This window comes from Morone saxatilis, unplaced genomic scaffold (assembly GCF_004916995.1).
Source record: "Morone saxatilis isolate NCDOM2014 unplaced genomic scaffold, NCSU_SB_2.0 Contig19, whole genome shotgun sequence".
NCBI classification, from domain to species: Eukaryota; Metazoa; Chordata; class Actinopteri; family Moronidae; genus Morone; species Morone saxatilis.
The window spans coordinates 25437647-25447242 of NW_023339751.1; positions in this window are offsets into that span (position 1 = coordinate 25437647).

The window sequence follows — 9596 nt, forward strand, 5'->3', positions numbered from 1 at the left end:
ATACTTCATTCAATCTTTCCTATCATCTACCTAACTTTTATTGCTGTCTTATTTATTTAACCTTTTTTTGTAATTATTTTAGCATGCACTGGTCTAAATCCTCTTTTGGAACAATATGTGTTTTGCCTGAATAAATAAAGCTTGATTGATTGACTGATTGAGCCATATCTTTTATTCATTTATTCATTCTTATCATTTTCATTTATTTGGTTAATATTCACAGCAACAGCAAACAGAGAGTGCAGAAAAATAAGCATAAAAATACATTTCAAATTGGTATGTGATTCATTTTGTATGAAGAAATAACACATTCTACATCTTACAAGTGAACAGCGGTGAATAGTAAAGCAAGTGTATAGTTCACTAGGAAAGCCATTATTTTAGAATTACTATTATTATTTTTATTATGCCCTTTTTAATTCTAATAATAATTCCCTATTCCCTTTTAATTATACTACTATCTTATATGTATCTATCTTATCTTATTATATATGTAATACCTTCCTATCATGTTCTTATCTTATATGTTTTGTCATGTATGAATGGTAATTGGTAAATGGACCTGTACTTGTATAGCGCCTTTCTAGTCTTCCGACCACTCAAAGCACTTTTAGTTTACACTACGTGCGCACAGGTCACCCTTCAACACAACATTCACTCGTGTTTGGAGTGACGGTAAAGTCTTATCAAACAGTATAATATCATATTCTATATCATACACATTCACGACACTGATGCACAGTATCAGGAGCTATATTGGTTTTTGTGTCAGTGTTCTTGCTCAAGGATACTTCGACATGTGCGGTTTTTGGCCGGGGATCGAACCAACAACCTTCCGGATCCGGACGATCCGCTCTGCCTCTGCACCACAGCCGGCCTTTGCCAAAATGTTTCCTTTTGCCTTTTTGCTTTTTATTTTGAAGCACATTGACTCTACACAAGGCATATAAAATGTGCTATATAGATAAACCTAAATTAGAAAAAGTTTTGAATTATTTTTAAGACGATAGAGGTTTAGCTACATGTGCATATATGTCCTGTGATGTAAAATGTTATATTGTACGGTGGTCTTGAAGTGCAAATCAAAACAGCAATTAGGAAAACCCAACAACAAATAAAAAAAGTGTAAAAAAACCAAACACAACAACGAATACAAAAACACAAATAACAAGAATTCAAGAGAAATGTTATTATACCACTCTTGTGTGTCAGCTGTGCTGCAAGCTCCATTGCATGCATTCAAATTCAAGTCCTCACAAACCCTCACAAACCCACTGTGTCACACCTTGTCACCTCTTTGCTCGACTCACTTTAACACACTCCTTCCAGCAGTGGGGCAGTCTTTCAGCCTCTCTGTCATCTGCTGGCAGCCTGTCAGCGTGCTGTATGTCTGCAGCTTCACCTGGAGCTCCGTGCTGAAGCTGCCTGCTAACTCCTGCCCGGGGCCATCAGGAGCCCCGCTCCGTGCAGCTCCAGTCCTGCAGGTACTGCGCAGTGTCGTGCTCCAGCTCTAACCCCCAGAGCAGTGTATGGTAAAGCCATCAGGGCCAGCGTCCCTTTGAAGAGGGAGACCGAAAGAAGCACAACAGCTCTGAACACGATGCCGCGTCTCCCTTTTCCACCGGCCTGTTTTTTTTCTTTACCTCTTCGAAAAAAATTCCTGCAAGACCCCGTATTACTCTCTGCTTTTTCAATTTATTTCCCCTCTTGCTCACTGCCTGATCTCTCCCACCCGCTCAGTCTCTCGCTCGTTCCACTTAACCCTAACCTTCCTCTTGGTTCTGCTCTCACTTTCTGTCTCAGCACCTTTCTACATTAACACTGATACTGAAAGCTTGTCTTTGCAAGATCAGCTGCTTTCTGATCACTGTAAACAGCTAAATTCTGCAGAGTCACAGTTTTTTCACTTCCCATATGGGCTCTAAAATTACCTAACGGCATCACTATAGAACACTTCACATTTGGCCAGTTTCTCTTATTCCTACAGATGTATTTCAGAAGCTGGAACTGGACTCAAGCAGCCTAAATTTTCCTTTAATCAGCTTGGGACTGCTCAGATTTATCTTGGGACCACTTGGGGTTGTATGTGTGTGTGTGTGTGTGTGCATGTGTGGGCGTGTGTGCGTGTCCGGTGTGTGTGGTGCGTCTGTCAGAGATGTCACACATGCTGCTCCACTCAGCATCAGGCCCATTTGGTGGTTGTCCTCTCAGGAATGTGAAGACTGCGGTCGCCTGATGTTGTCCTGTGTGCTCACTAATGTCATTGTCATGACACCCTGCCATATTAGGTTACACTTCTATATGCCAAATAAGTAGCAAATAATGTTATGTTAGAATCAGTGCCAAATAAGCTGATGTTCACTGTGTTGGAATTTCCACATTTCCATGCCAAGAAGCATCATTCAGTCATTATGACTGAAGCGACGTGTCCTGCACTTTTTTCTAATTGCAATTTGAAGATAGATCATGTAAAACCTTCATAAGAACTTCAAAGAACACTACAAAATAGAATTGTATATCATTTATTTATTATTATGTATTTGAAATTTGGATCTATCTTTAGATCTATCTATCTATCTAGGTTTTCACTCAGTCCTGTTGCCCTGACACATTCTCCACTCTAAAAATTCACATGATTAACAAGAATTAGCAACATTGGAGTCTTCTGAAGGCCATAAAGACCAAAAGTAACTCCTCTCACTCTATTGTCTGTATTTCTGATCATATTGGCAAATATGACCAAAATGTCTCAACATACACTTGATCATTACAAATTTTGAATAGTTAAAAATGTGTTATTAGAGTCAGTCACGCTGAAAATAAATAAATAAAATAATTAATTAGGAAATTATATCTTGCAAATGGCATCAATCAATGTGATCTGTGTAGGATGCTGTCCGTTCGTTCGTCGAGCCCACAATACATCTGTCAGTGATGTCATACACACACAGGTGTTAGGATGCTTGATGATCTCAGACACCATGTTAGGTGTACTCTCTCCTGTACACAATCTAATCTGGTTTCATACACAGACTGCAGGCGGTGAGGTGTTGAGCTGCAGCTGACAAAATTAATCTGCAACCCAATTATCAGTGTTCTGCTTGACAAAGACACACTCAATCGATTAGACTCGCAGAGGTGTGTGTTGATCTGAAATAACCACCTCTCTCTCTCAACACACACACACACACACACACACACACACATACACAGAGCTACAGCGGTAAAATTTAGGACCAGTTGGGATTCCAATCAGTTGCATAGACCACACCTCTCACACAGACACACACACACACACACACACACACCTCACACAATGAGTCCATCAGTGTGAACCGAGCACCTTCCGCCTTAAACCCACGCTGCTCTATTTGCCAACTGTGGGAACATTTTCCCACGCTGGTTCAGACTCGTCTACCTCACCAGCTTGCCCACCCCTGCACGAGTGTGTGTTTGGGTAATGTGTGCTTAGTACTCTGTGTGTGTTAAGTTCTATATTTAAGTATGTGTGTGTTTTAATTGAATATTGAATATCTGTGTGCAGATGCAATGGTTGATTATTTCTTTTTTGTGCCTTATTGTGTGCATATTGTGTATATGCCCTTCCCTGTGCATGTGTGCATCTAGTAGCATTGCAGCATATCATAAATGGTTACACATGTTTGTGTGCATTTGAGTCTGTGTGTTTATGTTTTTGAGTGTCTCTGATTCTGCATGTTCATGTGTTCCCACACGTGTATATGAAACATTAAGTGTGTGGTCATATATGTGTGTGAGCATGAGTGTGCTCACAGTCTGGTTGCTGCATCACTTTTAGACATTCACTCAGCTCAGCTAATTCTCAGCAGTGGCAGGTTGCCAGGTATTTTTACTGCCTCACCTTTGTACATGTGTGTATGCGGAGGATGTGAAAAGCAGCCCAGCGACGTGAAGTGGACTGAAGTGAAGGCAGAGAACATGGCAAAGCCTGAAGCAGATCCAGAGGCAGCACTGGTTCAAGACCTGATCACTGACTTGCATTCACATGAACCACAGTACATCAATTTAATAGAAACACATTTCATTTGTGTTGCATATGTGCTTTATATTGTGATAAAACATTACAAAACTCACATAAAGAGAGAGCAAGCGTGTGTTTTTTTACTGGACCACAGCAAAGTGGGGCCAGCCCCTTAAATCCCAAGGTCTTTCCCTGACTTACTGTATGAGTGATGAAGTTAGACCATTGGTCTGGCAGTGTCAACTGGGAGATTGCTGAGTGCGGTTCGGTTGCCCGCCATTCCGGACTCAGTCTAAAACAGCAGTGCACTGACCTTGAACAGCATTAAAGGGAAATATGTGGATGTCCAATTAATGTAGCAATGTAGTTAATTGAACATGTAAATTCCTCAGTTAGTGTTTTCAAATTAGTTCTGGTTCTTGAACCTGTTCCGTTCAAGATTCTTGGAACCTTGGTGGTCTAGCGAACCAATTAAAATGTATTGACAATTCCACTGGAAATAAGACAAGAAGCTGCAACAAAACAGCTGTAATCAACCACGACAACATGCAGGACACTGAAAGTTACAAAACATCATTAACAGGAACGTTACTTTTTGTTGGATAGTGTCTATGTTTGAATGCTATCAGTATTATATTATTATTTGATTTCATTTATCTTCGTTTTCCTTCTATTTTTTACTTATCTCTGCTGTTTCTATATATTATACAAGAGTTTTATTGTTAACGGTTTATTGTCTCACTTTCTATATCTAGCAAAGAGTTATTGTTTATACTGTTTTTATCTTGTAACTCTGTTATTTTCTTTACACTTGTAAGCTTGCTGGAAATTCAATTTCCTTGCGGGAGTCATCCCAAAAGGTTCAATAAAGAGAAGTCTAAGTCTAAGTCTAAGTCTAAGTAGGAATGAAAGCAGGATGAATGTAAGCTGTCAACCATCCAAATCTTCCTTTAGACAATTGGTAAAGGAATATTATTGCATTCAGTTTATTTGACATGAAGGGAGTCAGTCTACTGTGTCTGGTAAACAGGTAAACTATATATGCATGTGTGTGTGCTCTGTGTCAGTGAAGCAGAAACATGGACTGCAGACACTGAGGTCTGCTTCACTGTGTCTCATTAAGTCATGAAACACATTTGATGTTCTCTGTAGAGACTCTTAGTTGACCTCAGTATCAACATGACCCTGTGCTACCAGGTCAGAGTCACAGTCCAGCTCTGTGTGTGTGTGTGTGTCAGTGTGCAGGTCTGGGTGTGTAATTAGATGACTGTGTCAGAGTGTGTCCTCAACCCTTCTACCAGAAACTAGTTGACACCCACAGACTGGAAGAACATCACAAACACTTGTATTGCACTGCAAACATACATTCTTCAATGAACAAAAAAATCTATGTCATTATTAATTAATCGGTGGAATCATTCATTTATCAATTGAATTGCTTCTTTGGTTAGTTTCCCTCTCTATCATCATCGTGTCAGATATATTAAGAACACTGACACTGGAAAGCAGTATTTTCACCACTCTGATGAAAGATGGAGTAAAGAACTCTGCATCTTCCTAACCTCTTGTCTTACATAAAGATATGTTTTTAAATGTCTTTGTTTTCATCTACTTATCATCATCTTATTCTATATTTTCTCTGTCATGGTAAAAAGCTGCTCTGCCTTCTACTCCCTCCTCTGCTGATTAAAGGCTCAGTCACACCTGCAATTACAATGGCAACATTTCAGACCAAAATCTATTCATCTATCTATTGATTGAAAACGGTCAATGACACAAATGCTAACTGTCTTGACATTTGAACTTTGATAGAAGGAGGATTTTGTGAAGTGTTGTGACTTTTGCATGGGAGGCTGCTTCGTTTCAGTTTTCTTACCAACAGTCAACTTTGGTTTTCTAGAGTTTTTTGGGGGCATTTATAGTATTTATTTGACAGAAGCAGCTGAAGATAGACAGTATTCAGGGAGAGAGAGAGAAGGAATGACATGCAGCAAAGGGCTAAAGGTAGGATTCAAACCCAGGCCGCTGCAGTGAGGACTCGACTATGATTGTTCCCTAACCTTACTCCCCCAAATTAGCATTGCATTCCTATAACAATTTAATTCAATTACATTTTAATTGTATAGCGCCAATTCATAACAGAAGCTACAGTATCTCAGGACACTTTTCAAATCAGCAGGTCTAGACTGTACTCCTTATAAAATTATTTACAGAGACCCAACAGTTCCCACCATGAGCAAGCACTCTGGCGACTGACCAAGGAAAAAACTCCTTTTAAGGCTCTCACGCACACCCAACCCGATTATCGGCCGTCGGACGTCGTCGGACAGTCAGGCGGAGGTCGGTGGCTCGAGTCGGTCGGTGTGTCCGTTGCGCCGTCGTCAGTCAGCCGTCCGGCGTCGGCCTTATTTTGGCGCGATTCCACATGTAGAATCGGCCACGGTGGCCGTCGGTCTCCGATGACCAATCTGATTGGTGGAGTGCTAGCCCTTGACTAGTGAATCAAGTGAGCTGGGACGAGAAAACCGGAAGTGACGATTGGTAACAACGCCAGTATCTTTGTTTATTATTAGCCCTCGTTTTCCGGTTCAGCCGAGTATGACAATAACGATCCTTGTTGACTAACTATCAACACTCTCTGATGAAAACAATGACTGACGACAGCTGTGCTCTGTGTTTACCTAGTCTAGAGTGATTCAGTCATTTCCGGTTTTATTTTTTTTGGGGTGACAGCACAGATTAGCGCCGCCTGCTGTTATGGGGACGTATTAGCGCCTCGCGCATGCGCAGAACGTACGCTCCAGTTGGTCGGTTTGGTGTGTTCGGAGGCATTTTTTGACCGACTCGGAGAGACGGGAGCCGACTGATCAGTCTGACTGACTTTTCTGCCGACGGTCGGCCGTCGGGTTGGTGTGCGGAGGCCTTTAAGAGGCAGAAACCTCGGACAGACGGACCCCAGCTCTAGGTGGGTGGCTTCATCATGCATCATTGTACAGCACAGGGTTGTGCAACCAAAGCCCCAACTAACACTGTCCTTCAACCAAGTAGTTCTTTGGATCATGATGACAAGGGCCATGGTAACCCAAACCACAATCTTTTCTTCACTTTTGCCAAGTAGTTTTTGTGCATAAACCCAAGAATCCATTTTGTAACTATGATTACCAAATGACATTACCAAATGATGTCATTTTTCCAAAAGGAGCGTCAGATCAGAAAACACTTGTTGTTTCCAAAGGCAAAAATGTTGAGGAAAGATACAAAACAGCCATGCACCTATCCGGATTCGGTGGCAGGGTATAATCTTTAGCTACATGGAGAATAACTGCGGTAATTTGCAACAACTTAGTGTCTTGTGTGTAAGTATGTGTGCAAAAGTAACATTAGTCAGTATCATAAAGTCATCAAATTTCTTTGTGTTGTTAGTCTTTAGGGAGCCCTTTGAAATTAATTAATTGTTTTAAATTGGGCTCTCCAGTTGCATACAGTCATAACACTTTTGATCACATCCTTACTAGCTCTACAGTACTACAGGTCAGCACTTCACAGGAACAGCTCCAGGCAGATGGACACTGAGGACGATGGAGATGCTCTGCAGAATCATCTCCTTGCAAACATGGCTTCACTGTCCGACTTGGCGTTGAACAGATCCAGGCGCCAAAGCAGAGGCAAACAGGGGTTGCCGCTGAAGCCTCTGTACTGGGTTTAAGTGGTCATATGGAATGGGTATTACTAGCATGTGTTCGTTGAAGGAGGGTATATTTGGTCAAACCCAGCAGGGCAATCAAAGACGCCCTGGATTTGAGGCTGGAAATGTCTGTAAGTTCATATATGCCAGGCTCTCTCTTTCTCTCTCTCTCTCTCTCTCTCTCGCTCTCTCCTCTCGCTCTCTCTCTCTCTCTCTCTCCATCCAGATGGATAAACAGTTGAAGGCACACCTAATGACTGGGCTCTGAGAAAGTGACTGGAGGACCACAAAGTTACTTGAGACTTCTGGCTTGGCTCTGTCTATCATTTGGATGGATGTAAATGTTTTTGAGGAAAAGCAGAACAACAGAACACAACTCACCATTGAAGTTACCTGACAGCAACTGTGTTTTATTGAGACATATCACCCAAAGAAAAGCACACAAATCATTAAAATAGTATCTCCCAGTCTGTTCTCTAGTAGCTCATTGTTATACTGTATGATGCATAGTCCTCTAGTTATTCAGGACTAACAATTCCTTAAATATCTAACTACTCACAGTTTTGTGTACCGTATTGTGGGATACCTGATACTTTTACTACAAAGAGCATTGTCTTGTTTTTTACTGTAAAATATTCACAGGAATTTAGTAGAATTAACAATATTTAAATATTAAATATTGAAGTTTTATTAATATAATCAGCTTATTTATTTTCAGACCACTTCAGAGTCCACCTAACTTGAAGTCTTTTCATTTTGAGTTGAATGAATAAACCAGTAAGACTTCACTCAACTTATGGGATTTCCCAGCATGCATTGTTTGAGAGTTAAGAAGGTTAGTAATAAATTCAGTTCAAACTGAGTTATATTCAGTATATACAGTAACTTGTGTTTCTTATTTGGACCAGCTTAAACTATAAATATCCAAATTCAGGAGAACCTGGTAACCTGGTTCCAGTGTCATCCATCCATTTAAAATGTATTCAACTTATCAGTCAGTTTATATTTTTTATCTATGTAGCCCAATATAATTTGTTTCTAGGGTCTATATAATATGTATAGCATATGACATCGTCTATCCGTAGACGCTCAATTCGAATAAGGAAAATCTCAAAAACAGTCAATGAGTAAAAAAGGTAATAAACCTAAGGAAGAGGAACAGAGGAAGAATTCCTCTCCCAGGACAGACAGACATCTAATACATGTCGTATGTACAGAACAGATCAACATACAATGAATTTCAGGTGTCACCAAACAGACCTGAGTCACATGACCTCTCCACCATGGAGACTGGAAAAAGGAGGGGCAAAGTTCAAGGTCATCTCAGAAGCCTGCTTGAGCACACGTTTGGATGTCAGTTTTTTTTTTTTGTTTTGTTCTTTGAGATTTCACTCTTATATTACCCTTGTATAACTTAAGCTTTGGCCAAGTATAAAAACAGCTTAGGGTTAGAACCCATTGAACAGGTGCACCACAAAGCAAAATTCAGCCCTAATTATTTGCTATGGAATGAAGGTGATTCGCTTTCCAAGGAATTTTAGCCAGCACTGAATGATGCATGTAAAAACACTCCTGTCTTTTGTTTTTCTTGTAAAATCCTACTCACCAGTCTTGTTTAGACATGTGTCTACTCTCCAGAAAAGGAACAAATTAATCACGTTCTCATCACATCTCTGCTATTGTACCTCGACTACTTCGTGTATGCTAAGGGAATCAAATGTCACGATGAGGTTTCATTGCCAGACATTCGACTGGCTCAGAGGCAGAGCAGGTCTTACACTAATCGGAAGGTTGTTGGTTCGATCCCCGGCTTCTCCTGCCACATGTTGAAGTGTCCTTGAGCAAGATACTGAACCCCAAATTGCTCCGGATGCTGTCTGAATGTGTATGAATGAGTTAGTTTCTGTTTGA